At 41.1% G+C, this 13,009-nt stretch overlaps 1 protein-coding gene across 2 annotated transcripts in view; it reads right to left on the minus strand.

Moving 5' to 3' along the window:
- SMAD5 (SMAD family member 5) overlaps positions 1 to 9,368 on the minus strand; it is a 29,584-nt gene extending 20,216 nt beyond the window's left edge. Inside the window, exon 1 of one of the 2 annotated variants that reach the window (XM_082063645.1) lies at positions 9,128 to 9,368. The gene's annotated coding sequence lies outside the window, so the exon portion shown is untranslated. Of the gene's footprint in view, positions 1 to 1,215; positions 1,366 to 9,127 lie in introns of those variants that run through there. The other variant, XM_082063644.1, reaches the window with a different exon arrangement.
- Positions 9,369 to 13,009: the final 3,641 nt, after the last annotated feature.

The following is a 13,009-nucleotide window of genomic DNA, read 5'->3' on the forward strand; positions in this document are numbered from 1 at the left end:
TCATGAAGTATTACAGCTTTTGAAGAGCATGGGCACGTGACTGCAAAAGCGTGTTTGAGAAGTGTGTTTGCACCTTTCCCCGCCTTCTCTTCAATCAAATTCTGTGATCCCTCAAAATATTAGAAGGATATTCTGCGCAGAACTTCCGTAAATGAGATCTGCAATGAGCACCACTTGTTTCAGTTTTCAGTATTTTAAAGCCACTCATGGCAGGTATATTATCTGAAATTAAGAAAGGGATACAAACCAGCAAGAGATTTCATCTAAAAACATAACATAATGACAATCTAATTTCCCATAGCAAGACAAAACTTACAGGTTGATGAAAATTTTGACAGTTATTCCTTGGAGGTTTTGTTAAAGCAGAGAACCCAAGTCATTCACTCATCAAAGCCTCTAAATCCCTACAGATTCCACCAAAAGACTCAACAGCTATTTTTGAACCTATTAATTCAATTACTACAGTTCCTCCCTATCTCATTTTACTGAGAAATATTCATTTTATCAACTTAAAGTCACATCAGACGCTACACAAATGGAACAGAGCACTGATCACTTGATTTCCAGTCTTGTGCTTTTAACCACAAGACCTGTATTAAGTTTACAACCCACAGAAAACAAAAAACTGCCATTCTGAATTGCTTAAGCGGTCCATCTGTTGTCAGGTTGCTGTCAGGACAGGATGCACACAAGGCCAAGGTGTGTGTGCCCTGACATTGCCTCTTTACCGACGGGTTTGAAACGTGTGGAATTGCTAAGTCTCCCCTCTCGTTTGGTCAGGCCTTGCTCCAGTTAGGAGCGGAGTTCCTCCATTAAAAAAAAAAAAAAAAAAAAAAAAAAAAGCATAAACCACCGAGTCTCTCATTAGCATTGCAACAGTTTGCTCCTACAGTTACGTGCACAGACTTATTTTTATCAGCACGAAGCGTGTTCTCACAGCCCCGCAGCGCGATCCCGCGCTCCCCTTTCCCTCCCCAGCTGCTCCTTCCTCCACACGCCGCTCACTGGCCTCCTCCTCCTCCCCCTCCCGCCCCCCCGCCAGCCCCGGCCCGGGACGCCCCAAAAGTCTGTCAGCACCAGGCCCACACAGCCGGGGTGGCCTCAGCCCCTCAACTTTCCCAAAGGGCCCGTTTCCCCCCTCGCCGGGAACCCGAAGCGCAGTGCCCCTACCCGCCCGCCGTCCCAACCACCCTCCCCTTCTCCGCCCCGACCCACCCGGCACGCAGCGAGGCGGCCTCCCCGCCGCAGCGACACAGGGCCCGGTGTCTGTGAGGCAGGAGGCTCCGGCTGGGCCGCCCGCTCGCAACAAAACTTTATGTGGAGCCCGCGGAGGGGTCAGCGGCGCGGCGGCGCCGGCGGGGCCAGCGCCGGGACCCGGATGTGCGCGAGGGGGGGAGAGCGCGGGCTGGAGGCTGCGCGCCGCGCATGCGCGGAGGAAGCGGCCGCGGCGGGGAGGGCCCCGGGGGTATCGAACCTGCAACCGCATAAGAAAATAAAATTTAAAAAAAAAAAAAAGGCGAAGCGTTCAGGTTTACTTGTGGAAAAAGTAATTTACCCGAAGATGGAGCAATATTAAAATTTCTGAAGCTCAGCGCGGGCCTGCCGTGACCCCGCCAGGCGGAGGCTCAGAAAGCCCGGGCCTACCCGGGGCCGCCATGGAGCCGCTGGGCTGAGACCCGGCCCCTCCCGCCCGGGGTCGTGTGCTGCCGGCCCGTGGCGTCGGGCCTTGTGCTCGGAAGTTGTTCTGTGGAACAGGTTGGGTTTTATCCGCAGTGCTGAGGTCCTTCGGGTGGCTGCATCTCGCAGTACATGACTAAAACCACACGGTAAAGCTTCAGGAAAAGAAGCATTAGGAATGACTCTAGAAAGGACTGTATGGATGAGGATTTTCATACTGTATATAGTGGGACAAATTTCTGCTTTTCTCACGGTTGCCCTCATTGCATGAAGTGGAAATGACTGGTGTTTCCTCAAAGCTATTTTTTTGAACAGCACAGAAGAAAGTTTCAGAGAGATACTGGGGCAAAACCACCTCCAACACGCCACGACAGTGCCTGACCTTGATTAAGCACACTGCAGGCATAATGGTTTCTCATCATTTTTAACTATGTAGATTGATTTTTATGAGGGCAAATGAAAGAAGAATTGGGTTCTACACTGTGACTTGATGTCAGAATGTTTTCATTTTTCAAATTGCTGTCAATACACAACTGGCTTTTGGAAGTCCAAATGCCTAAATTTCCACTAGATCTGAAGAATGTGTTTACTTCCACTGGAATCAGTAACAAAAATTACTTGTCTGCTTTAAGGCCTCTCATCATAGGAAAGGACTGGCAAAGTCTTGTTTCTCGTACAAAAGACAAGATACCTCAGAGCGACGTGTAGAGGGCTGAACCACACACTGCTCTGCTTTTCGATCTATTCATGAGCAGGTGCAACTGCCCGCCACAAAGCACCAGTGAGGCCCAAACTCTGGTGGCATTGAGGAATTTAGCTTTATATGGGTAACAGGAACATCCACAATTAGGGGAAAGTACTTCACACTTCAGCCCATAAAGTGATTTTAAGAGGAAACTTCTACAGGAAGATTACCTCATAACCCAAAGGCTGCCTTCCTCAGAGGCTGATCAGAGCCTGCTTCAGACACACTACTGAACTAAACTGAATCCTACTCTGATCCACTGCAGAAATTTCGACAGAAAATTTCTTTCTCTGGCAAAAAAATGTTTAGGAACAGATATACAAGGCAAAATAATCGTTTGTAAGTAAATTTGTGTCTCTGTTGTAAGACATGTAACTATACTGTCTTGGAGAAGTTAAAAATCTGCAATTGCATCTTCTGGCATGCCAGCTGAATCTTGGTATCAAATAGAATCCTTTTGGAAAAAAAAAATATTAGAAATGAGCAAATGTAAGGAAAAGTGATTTTATATATCCATATTTATGTATATGTACTAATATACTAATACGTATATAATTAGGCTAAAAAGAAACCACATGAGATTCCATGTGTAAATTGAAGGTAAAATGCCAACAACAACAACAAAAAGCAATGTAAAGTTTGTAGAAACAGGGAAGAATATCCAGTGAGCCAAACTGAAGTTTAAATTTCAAATTTGGGTTTTGAAGAAATTTTCTTCTGGTTCAAAACTATGTGGCTTTTGATTATTTTTTATGTAAACAAAGGTTTTAGCACCAGTGTGCTCTGATCAGATCTATACAGAAGTTAATTAATAGCCCAATGGGGCATCTCTACTAAAGTTCACAACAGCGGTGAAGCAGCAAAGCTTTGGTGTGATTTAGTCGCAGAATGGAGCGAACCTTTGGGGACTCGCGTGTATCTCTGCACCAGCAATTGTTCTGCTTTGGCCAGGCAGTCCAAAATATGGGACAAAAAAAATCCTGTTGGTCTTTGTCCAGATCTTTTGTGTAACTTAATTAATAAACCAAGTAACAAACAACAAATTGGCAGCAGGCATTTTAGGTGTTGTTCATGTGCCAGCCATGATGTCTCTATGAAACAAAATGTTCTCTGGTTGAGAAGTTACAAAACAGTTGGATGTTGTTGGATGAAGCTACAGCACAGAGCCCTGATGAGCTTCCTCCTGCAGGGGTTTTAGAGTTCCAGTCATGAGGAAAGCTGAAGGTGTTCATGGAAGTGTGCAGGAGAGGACAAAGAAAACTCTTAAGTTTTCCAAAATGTTCTCAGGTTAAAACTGCAGGCAATTTTGGCATGTCTGCTTGCAGCACACCACTCCTCAGAAAGCAGTGATTCTTAAGCACAATACACAGACTGTTTTGGAGTATGGTAATTAGTATGATCTACCAGCTACAAAATTGTTTTCCTCTTTGTTTTTTCCCATTTTGTCACAGACTAATGTTGAATGGGCAAAAGCCAAATGTCTGAAGTCAAGTTATCTCCTTCTAGTCAATGGGAGAGAGTTATAGACAAAGTAAAAAAACTTTTGGTATCTAATTATACAAGTCTTTATATCCTTAAGGTCACAAAAAAATTAACATCACTTCCACCACTGTCTACTTCATACGTGGTTTCCATCACATAAATCTCTAGTGCCTCGCTCCAGTGGGTCCAGTCTAATAATGTATCAAGTTCAATAAAGGGTTTAGAACAAGGAGACTCAAAGCATCTTGAACAGAGTTTCCAGAAATCACATGATTTCATGAATTTATGAATCTCACAACTCATGGAACCGTCAATCCTCTTTTAACATTGGCAAACCTGGATTTTAACAATATATAGATATGCAGCTGTGGTAATCCCAGGAAAAATGACTAGCTAACCATCTGCTTACCTGAATATTTTAATTATTAATTGTCTGTTCAGATTCTGCAGAGGCGACTGCAGACGTTTATAGATTTAGTCCTGCATTGTAAAGTCAATGAAAGTACAAGTACCTGTGTCACATTCCTTTGTGCACAGCCTGGTGGCAATGAAGAGAGAAAACTCATAAACCTATGTGACTGTAAATGTTTATGTTGGAGGCAGCTATAACCTTGCAGTCTGATCAAAGTACGGAACAATCAACAGAAAAACTACCACCCGTTTGTATCAGGCCTTGCATGCTTCAGAAGCAACCATGAAGTTCAACAAGTATCTTAAATTACATTATTTTGATTTTTCTCTCCAGGTTTTGAACATGATCCCTGTATTTTTGATGAGATTTTTGTTTGGTTAGAAATGAATAGTTTGAAAATCAAACGTATTGTTTGAATTATAAGGAAATAGTCCTGAAAAAAAGTTGCTTTATTATGAAACTTTGGCCTTCCTGTGACTTCTAAAATGAGTGCATTGTTCAACTTAATTCTCTATCAACTTTTTAAACAGCTGGGAGGGGAGAATATTGTTTTATATATATATATATATATATATATATACTTTTATATATAGGTATGTATGAATAATCACCATGTCTATTTTTGCAAAGCTGCTTTATGTTAAAAAACTCCTGTAGTGTCAAAGATGGCTCAGGCACTTAAACCCAACCTAGCTGAAAAACAGGGTTGGGGAAAAATGGATAGGATAGCTCAAGACAGTCCCACTCACAGCTGTCAGCTGAGCAGAAATGGGGGAAGGGGGAAATGCTAAGAAAGGAATTTTTTTTTTTTTGGCAGTGAAGAGAGGAACATGCCATCCCTGTTTGAAAAGCTTCAGGGTGGGAAAGGCTAAGGAGGGGCTAACATACTATACATACCTTTACATATATTTTTGAGGCAGAAACATAGCGTTATGTTTGAGTAGAGTTCAGCAAGTGGAAAGGGAGGTGGCATTCACTCTGGCCATCAGGTTCTCTGAAATAACCCTACAATTAACAGCATGCTGAGAGCAAGCACGGTACATGAAAAGTGGCTACCTAACAACAAGAAGGCAATGCAAACGTTGTGTACATCACATCATGTGTCAGGAAATGAAAAACAAATTGTTTAGCATCTGGAGGAAATATATTAAAAACGTTTACCTACAAGGCCCTGGGTAGTGTGGGCTCCTGTGAAGTTACGCTTACTGGCTCACAGCCTTTGAATTTTAGGAGAATAAATTACGTACCCTGTTATTGTTACAGCCACACTTCTGGTACCTTGCATGACTCAGCTCACACGGCAGTACAGTGAAAGGGAGAGAAGAATTAGTCTTGTGTCCTGAAGCTACAGATATAAGACGTTAACATGAAATTGTAGACCAGGGGAGGGAAAGACAAGCCAAAGGTATGCTTCCCAGCAAGTTTAAAACTGCAGACTTTTCTTCCTAGACTGAAATAATAAATGAGATGAGACTTGTACATGAGTACTGGTACATCTATGGAGATGTCAGAAATAAAAACATTGTGTAAAGGTTTTGTAACTTCAACTCAACAGTGTCGTTTCGTACTCTACAGAATAAAAGTGTGAATATATTTGGGATGGTGTATCCAGTTTGACAGATCTGAGAGTCAACTAAGGGTGCAAAACGGAACATGCAATTCAATAAATAAATGTGTGAAAAACTTATACAAAAGGCAAAATCATAAGAAGGGCAAAAGGTCACTGCAGGAAGAGTAAGACATGTAAAAAGTAATGAATAAGAGAAGCCTTTGCCTGAGAAGTGGCACAAAGTCTGTATAAGAGTATGAGCCCTCTTCCATTGATACCTGTGGACAGCCTGGTCAGGCCAGAGTACTGCTAAATCAGATCTGTTCTGGCAACGAGGGGTGCAAACCTTCCCAGAAGAATGGAAAAAATGCCATAGCTGATTAACAAGAAGTGATACACTGCTGTGACAGAGGAAATTATAAAGAAAATAATTTTAAATGACACAATTCCTTTGAATATTCCTCCAGTGTTCCTGTTTTTCTAGACCATCTCCAGCTTGCCCTCACCATTGCACCAGCAGTACAGAAACATGTATTACTCCCATTCTTCTGAATCAGTGATTTTCAACTATTTCTAGAACATGACCTCACATTATGAGAACACTTTCTGGAGTCTGACACCCACTGCTAAACTCAGAAGAAAGAGAGCCCCTGCACCCTAAAAGCTGTCTGCAAGAACCAGACCAAATCCTGTGGACAACAGAGAAGTTGGACCATAGAAGTGGGACACAAAAGTTACTACAGAAAGAGAATGAATCTTAACTTTCTTCTGCTTAGTATAAGCACATTATTGCTATGAGCTTTTTTTCTTTTGTGTAAACTCTGCCCAAAGCTAGCCATGAACAAAATTATGTCTCGTTTTCTTAAATATTTATTCCCTTGCCTACCATTTGTTTTAGGTCCCACACCATTAGCCAAACGTGGAGCTTCTGGGGTGTATTCTTGAATGTTTTCACCTGCACAGACCAAATTTTCATAGTGCTCTTCCCTCCCCAGCCCACATGCTGCCTTCTGAGCATGGTCCCTTTTGGAGGTGACTGGCATTTGGGTGGGATGTGTCCTCGCTTTGGGACAGTGAGAACTAAGGTCACTCCATCATCTGTTGACACAGTCAGGAGCTGGAATTCCATTTCTTGCAGCAGTAGTTGGGACCAACATCCACAATAACTGCGCACTGAAAACTTGTATTTGTGGCTCCATGGTAAAAACCACAGGAAAACTATTTTTAGCACAACGGAGCTCTAAATAGTGGAAGCACTGAAAATTTAGCTCACATCATGGGCCAAATTCTTCTCCTGGTTACACCCACTCTATGGAGGAGCTTCAATGTAATAAACAGAAACACTCTGAAACAGAAATTAAATAAAAAAAAAGTGCCACTTTTGCTTATGAGTAAAATCAGTATTTTAAACTTTAAATTAAGAAAGGTACACATCCTCCAGCATTTCTTCTAGAAATAAATAAAGGGAAAGGAAAAAGGAACAGTTTCAACCAGAAGTGATCTATTACAATGATTGTACCTATTATGATAAAGGTAATTCATCTCATTGTATGTGTCTGAACAATACCCATCGCTAAAATCTCTCTCCCTTCATTATGCAGATCTTTTTGGCTTAGACCAATGGAAAGGACCTTGAGTTTATCTGTATCTTGAGAGAAGAGGCAGCAGATGAGCCTAGCCTGTGAGTAACAAATCAGGTTGTAATAGCCAGACCTACACTTAATTACTCACAAGCCAACTTTCTAACAGCAGTTTATCACCTCAGGATTTCACAACCCAAAACAATTAGTGATGGCAATGCAGAGTTTTCTCAGGTAGGAACTGACAGGACCTGACTTTCTCCTTCTGGGCGTTTTCCTGCCCAAGTCCCCAAGTTACAGGGCTCTGGGCCTTTACAACCTATATTTAAATTTTCTGGCACACTTAGGGACACAACTTTTTTTCCACCCTCATGACCAAATAGTTAGGTTTAATAATTTCCGCTACAGTATCAAGATCTACATATACAATCATAATAATGGCTATTGTAAAATTAAAGTGCTTTGGGGCATAGTATAGTGCAGGTTTTGGACTGCGTGTTGCAAGCTATTTGCTTTTCTAAAATAAAAATTAAAACTTTTTGGAGAAGCCAGTAAGATGAGAAAATAACAACATAGGGTTGTTTCTTTTTCTCATCACCACAATAAAAAATGTTATTTTTCATTTACTATTTTATTGTTTATGAGATTTTTTCCCTTTTTTAAGCTGTGTCCTCTGGCATAAATTTTAAAAGAAAATACATGGAGGAAAATCAAAAGGCAAACAATACAGTTTCAATTTTAATTACATTTTTGCAAATCTGAAATAAATTAGGATTATTATTATTATTTTCTAAACACCTTCATATTTCACACAGTAAAGGAAAAAACAAAAAGTTCATAAACTTTTTGCACCAGCTGCTTAGATGGGCCCCATGTAAGGCACTGTCACTAAAATAGTTCACAACCCTAATTACAATTCACCACATCTTGGGAATGACATTTAAGATTCTCGAGGCGCTTTTAGATAATTTTTAGACTCTGTGTAGAAGTTCAGCTGTCACGAAGTCCATTTTATTTTGTAACAGATTTTATCCTTTGGAATGTTATGTTTGGATTGAGCTGAAGATACGGAAAAATACATGCAATATAGTTTGCTTACCCACTGAAATATAACTCCTAAAACAAAGCTGAGACTTTTTGTCCTTTAATGTTCATATTCCAGCCTGTGCTTGCCAATAGCTATTTAGATTTGGAAGTGGGGAAAAAACTCTCCCTTATTGTATCAGTCTGACTCCATTAGTGTAGTCAGAGAGAATTCCTGCTCTGTATCGAGTAATTAAATAAATATTTAACATTGCAGGATTTAATTGGAATCCCAAAAGTTAACAATAGCCTCTGCTATCCATGTCGCTATCTCAGGGGCTCTGTTTCCACAGGCGTATATTTAGATCTCGGCCACATCGCCTACTTGCATTACAAATAGTACAACCTCCCCCCTCCCTTAAAAAAAAAAGAAAACAAACAAGAAGCTCAGTAAAATCTGGAAACTTTTCTAAAGTGACGCCATCTCTGTGAATCTCCTTCCCTCTGCTGCAAAACATAATTCAAAGCTTAAATTAAGTGGCGGGCAGGCGCTCGCAAAAAAACAAAACAAAACAAAACCAACCAAACAAAACAAACCGAACAAAACAAAACAAAAAACCAAAACCACAACAACCAATAACAAATGAACACAACTTTACCTTCCAGAAAATTACTGCAGCTCCATTTTCTCACCCTGGATTTTTTCACTAGCTCCTTTCCAAGTGATTTTTGTTCCTCTGGCTCCTGCTGGCGCTGGGGAGGAGCCGTGCGGAGGGTCCCCAGCCCGCGGGGACCGGCTCGGGTAACACCCAGCGGCACCCCCCCAGCTGCCTGCACAGAATTCAAATTCCCACTTTAGAAACTTTCTGCAATACTTGTGTGTCAAGTCTATTTTTGTTTCCTTCCTTCATCCTGTAATAACGCTCTTCGGTCCGATGCAACGCAGCCATCTTTTGTGCTGTGTCTTTTCGTGCGATCTGTAGATCAAAAGCAGTTTGCTGGTGTAAATCCTGGCTTTACCAGAGCTGGCTGATCCTTTTTGGTGAATAATTTATCTAGTTTGGAAAATGGGAACAGCTGCAATCACAGTGTATTGACTCTTTGCATTAGGTCTCCCTGCACAAAAAGAATACTTGCAATCTGAATGCATTTAATGGACATAAATGTGTCTGTACATGCATAATATGTATAAATAAATATACACATAAAAATAAATATATACACATTTAGGGCATACAGATGGTATGTCTATGCACACAGGCACACACACACCTCAAAATAGGCCAGCTTAATTAGGATGATGGTACTTTTCATGTAAAAAATACAATTATAAAGTATGAGTGATCTTCATACCAGGCCTTCTACATTTGCATTTTACCACACTGTGTGTATATACAAGATGTCAAAACCAAAGAGTAACATGTATAAACGAGAGTGTAAGTCTGTGAAAGATGGATCGTTCTCTGTGAATCTACTGAGTTAAACACAATACAAGCCGATTAGTCTTGTTGGCAACGGAGCTCATAGAGGTTTCAAAGTCCAGTTCATATGAACAGTCTGACAGCTGCACACCCTAGAAGAACCACTTAAAACAGAGAATAAAATTCTTTGATTAGATGCTTGCAGAATCAAAGCATTTCTTACTAAAATAATTATATTATTGTGATTACGTCTAGCCATTAGCCATGGGTCTTCATGAAGATGACCCGGGCTGTGTCTAAATGATCAGCCTTACCCTCTCAAACCCTGGTTTGTGAGAAGCCTCGTATCACCCTCACACAGCGAGTGTGAATTCCCTTGCCAGAGCTCCGATGATCTGACAAGATTTGAGCCAAAAGTCGAAAGGAAAGTGCAGACACCCCCTGTAAGGCACATGGTGGGGAAGGACGAGCATGGCTTGTCAACCGAAAGTCAGACTTTGCAGATCACTACTGGATTTCTTCGAAGGATTCAGCCAGAGTGTGAAGAAGATAATGTTCTTCTTGGTGTATTCTACCTGGACTTCTAAAAGACTCTTGGAAATGTCTCCCACCTTTCTCAGGGTAAATGATCTGCCAGGGAAAAGGAGGTAATGGTCTCCTAAGAAGGTCTAAAGAAAGGCAGCCAAGAGTGGGAATATCTGGTTACTTTTCAGAGCAGAGGAAAGTGCAATTTCACAGGCGTGTTCACACTGGTGCTGCTCAATGTGTTGGTGAGTGAGCTGGAGAAGGCAGTAGGATGATCTGTGGATAATGGAGTTAGGGAAGTGAAGATGGGGACTCAGCATGAAGAACCGAAGAGGGAGTTCACCATGCTGAACAGAAAACAAAAGACAGACAAAATTTGGTGTAAATATAAAGTTACACACTTGGGAGTGAAGTCACATCTGAGATGGTGTGCTCTAACAGACTGCTTGGGAATAATATTCTATAATAGTTCGATGCAGGTGTTTAATGCATTTTTGATCACCAAGGAGTGTGTTCAATGTCAGAAATTGCTACCAAAGGAATGGCAGACAAAGCAAAGAAGATCACTGCGATGCTGTGAGCTCCCGGTGCACCTGCATCCCAGGCTTCCTGCAGAGGGCCGGTTCTTCATCTCAGAAAGAAATGCTGCAGCTGGCAGAGGTACAGGCAAGGCCAAAAAGAGTGTTCTGAAGCACCAAATGGGTCCCACACAGGGAATGTCTAAATAGTCTCTTCTGTCTGGAAAAGAAATGGCTAAGAAGGGATATTACAGACACCTGCAAAAAGCCCAAGTGGAACAGGGAAGGTGAGAGAAAGCTTTGTCTACCAGCTCTGGAGGAGGTGAAAAGTTTATCTGCAGGCCTGTGAGAAGACAAAGGTAGTTCTTCACAAAAAGTGAGATAAAGGCTTCAAATCTCTGCCACCAAATGTTGTGGGTACTAAAAATTTACACAAGTTCAAAAATCAAAATGGATGACAGAGCAATTTCACAAAAGAAAAACCCGTTAAAGGTCACTAAATATAAAGACACCAACCTCTGGCTCTGGAACTCCCGTGGCTGCAAATTGCTGGGCAGGAATTCTGTGGCATTACCGTTTGCCCTGTTCTTACCTTCTTCCTCTGGGCATCCTCCCATGCCAGCTGTTGGACAGGACGCTGAGCTGGCCAGACCTCTGATCCCCAGCAGGGTCCTACCCGTGGTCTTCACGTGCTGTCAGGAGAACCGCTTCCCATCCTGAAGCTCCTGTCTCGCTACAGTCATATTTTATTGTCAAAAATATCACAAACTCTGCTGTATATTTTTTTTCCAAATTGTTGTGTTACCCCATTCTACAAATATTGGTACATACTTACACATATAAATGCATCTGTTAATAGGAATAAAACTCTCCTGGTCAAAAACTGTGAAATAATTCTTGTTCAGCATACCATGCTGGCTCTCTCACTATGTTCAGGAGCAAAGCTTCCGAAAGTCAGTGATGCATTTATACTAGGTAACTCAAAAATGCGTTAATTGTTCTAGTTACATTAAGAAACTATTACTAAGAACTCCACGTTAAAGGTAATTTGAATAGAAGCTTCAATTTAGCGAAGCTTCGGTATGGTGAAGCACAACTATACAGAGCTTATAGTCCAAAGCAGAGACTAACTGAACAAACCATATAACATCTTTTCATCCACATTTTTTTATCATTATGTTCAACAATGAACGTTTTGTTTTGAAATGTGCATCTGGTCTCTTCCAGTGACACCAGAGCTGTGCAAGAATGGGAAACTTCCCTTCATGCCAAACAGGAAAAAAATGGTGGCTTTTTTACATTTTCTGTGAAGGTAAAATGGTAGCAGGGAGGACAATCACCTGGCATTTGAAAAGTTGTGTTCTGATAGAAAAAGAAAAATTCTTTTAAAACAGTAATTGAAACGAGGAACATCTAATGAGAAAGTCATTTCCAAAACGTATGCATTGAAATGGGCCTGCAGCTGAACTTTCTATCTGTCCGCTCTCCTCCTTCCCTAAACTAGGAGTAAAATGCAGCATATCTCACAAGGTATTTTAATAAATTTATTATATATGACAGATTTAGGCCAGAGTTTCTTTGGTCCAGCTCAAAATGACAGCAAAATACTTAATAAATATTTAATTATTACAGTTTCAAAGAGAAACACATTTTCATTCCCATTAGAAATGCAAAGAAAATGAAGTTCAGCTAGAAAATGCCACATGTCCACAATCAGTCAGATATATCAGTGGCAGGTTCAGAGCTGATATTTTCAATTCAACCCCTGATTTTGAGTTCCAAAGATTAACCTGATACAGAGGATCTCGGGTGTAAAAACAGAGAGCAGTGGTAGTTGCACTGCAGTTCCCACTAACCTCAAAATACTGACATTTTGGGGTTTCGTAGAACAAGGAGGTGTTTGCATTCTAGATTACCAAGGATGTGTTTCTGAGAAAGCCATACAATTCAACTTGAAATAAGCTCTTTCCTGCCTTTCTTATACATAACTCATCACACCCAGATTTTGATATTTGTATTCACGTTTCAAACCTACTCTGCCAATTTATTACAAAAGCAGGACCTTGATCTCCATTCT

Source organism: Streptopelia decaocto (assembly GCF_964273445.1).
Source record: "Streptopelia decaocto genome assembly, chromosome: 12".
NCBI lineage: Eukaryota > Metazoa > Chordata > Aves > Columbiformes > Columbidae > Streptopelia > Streptopelia decaocto.